Source organism: Bison bison, unplaced genomic scaffold (assembly GCF_000754665.1).
Source record: "Bison bison bison isolate TAMUID 2011002044 unplaced genomic scaffold, Bison_UMD1.0 scf7180017846082, whole genome shotgun sequence".
Lineage (NCBI taxonomy): Eukaryota > Metazoa > Chordata > Mammalia > Artiodactyla > Bovidae > Bison > Bison bison.
In genome coordinates this window covers 4,703-6,822 of record NW_011476655.1, presented here as the reverse complement: position 1 = coordinate 6,822, position 2,120 = coordinate 4,703, and the positions used below count along the sequence as shown (strand labels likewise).

Genomic DNA, 2,120 nt, shown 5'->3' with positions numbered 1-2,120 from the left:
CTTTTTTGCATTTCTTTTCCATGGGGATGGTCTTGATCCCTGTCTCCTGTACAATGTCACAAACCTCATTCCATAGCTCATCAGGCACTCTATCTATCAGATCTAGGCCCTTAAATCTATTTCTCACTTCCACTGTATAATCATAAGGGATATGATTTAGGCCATACCTGAATTGTCTAGTGGTTTTCCCCACTTTCTTCAATTTACGTCTGAATTTGGCAATAAGGAGTTCATGGTCTGAGCCACAGTCAGCTCCTGGTCTTGTTTTTGTTGACTGTATAGAGCTTCTCCATCTTTGGCTGCGAAGAATATAACCAAATCTGATTTCGGTGTTGACCATCTGGTGATGTCCGTGTATAGAGTCTTCTCTTGTGTTGTTGGAAGAGGGTGTTTGCTATGACCAGTGCATTTTCTTGGCAAAACTCTATTAGTCTTTGCCCTACTTCATTCCGTATTCCAAGGCCAAATTTGCCTGTTACTCCAGGTGTTTCTTGACTTCCTACTTTTGCATTCCAGTCCCCTATAATGAGAAGGACATCTTTTTTGGGGTGTTAGTTCTAAAAGGTCTTGTAGGTCTTCATAGAACCGTTCAACTTCAGCTTCTTCAGCATTACTGGTTGGGGCATAGACTTGGATTACTGTGATATTGAATAGTTTGCCTTGGAAACAAACAGAGATCATTCTGTCGTTTTTGAGATTGCATCCAAGTACTGCATTTTGGACTCTTTTGTTGACCATGATGGCTACTCCATTCCTTCTGAGGGATTCCTGCCCGCAGTAGTAGATATAATGGTCATCTGAGTTAAATTCACCCATTCCAGTCCGTTTTAATTCGCTGATTCCTAGAATGTCGACATTCACTCTTGCCATCTCTTGTTTGACCACTTCCAATTTGCCTTGATTCATGGACCTGACATTCCAGGTTCCTATGCAGTGTTGCTCTTTACAGCTTCGGACCTTGCTTCCATCACCAGTCCCATCTACAACTGGGTGTTGTTTTTGCTTTGGCTCCATCCCTTCATTCTTTCTTGAGTTATTTCTCCACTAATGTCCTCCAGAATAGACTTGAGTTTCCTTTGAGGAGAAACTGCTAGGGATGGGACGGGCTTGGCTCAGTCTCGTGTGTGGAGGGTTGAGGAGTGCCTGGCTCATGGGTATCTTCCCCCGACTACCCCCTAGCTAGGATTTCCACCACTGGTTGGTCAGATGCTTCCCAAAATGACCCTGTAGTCCTGACCTCAGACCAGCCTGAAGCCCATGAAAGGACTTTAAGGGCCAAGTAACCCAAATACATCTTGTAGAAGGTGGCATTTGCTGAAGTTCTTAGTGGCAGCTTCTAGGGTATTTGCTCCTGAGTGCGATGCATTCCTTTATAGTCTGTTTAGTGAGGTTCTGATCCATGGAGATTTTGTAAGGTGTCAACCTGAGTCACCAGTGGTCTTTTAGAGACCTCGGGTCTGTGGTGGCGTCTGTGTGTGTGGACAGGTGTAAACCAGTGTGTGTGGATGGTGTGTGGGTGGCATGTGGGTGATGTGTAGGTGACAGGTGGATGGCAGTGGATGGTGTGTGGGTGATGTGGGTGAAGTGTGGGTGGCATGTGGATGGCGTGTGGGTACATGGATGGTGTGTGGGTGGCAGGTGGATGGCGTGTGGGTGGCATGTGGATGGTGTGTGGGTGGCTTGTGGATAGCATATGAGTGGCGTGTGGGTGGCACGAGGGTGGCATGTGGGTGGCATGTAGGTGGTGTGTTGATAGTGTGTGAGTGGCACGTGGGTGGCATGTGGATGGCATGTGGGTGGTGTGTGGGTGGCGTGTGGGTGATGGGTGGATGGTGTGTGGGTGGCGTGTGGGTGGCATGTGCGTGATGTACGGGTGACAGATGGATGGCAGTGGATGGCGTGTGGGTGATGTGGGTGGCATGTGGATGTGGGTGAAGTGTGGGTGGCATGTAGGTGGCACGTGGGTGGTGTGTGGATGGCACGTGTATGGCGTGAGTGATGTGTGGATGGCGTGTGAGTGGCGTGTGGATGACATGTAGGTGGCATGTGGATGGCATGTGGGTGGCATGTGGATGGCGTGTGGGTGGCATGTGGATGGCATGTGGGTGGCATGTGGATGG

General features: G+C 48.7%; 1 protein-coding gene across 1 annotated transcript in view; it reads left to right on the top strand.

The window, feature by feature from the left end:
* The window catches only part of LOC104987548 (collagen alpha-1(V) chain-like), a gene marked incomplete at its 5' end in the record, with an annotated part of 37,124 nt that overhangs the window by 31,761 nt on the left and 3,243 nt on the right, over nt 1–2,120 (top strand). The window lies entirely within an intron of this gene.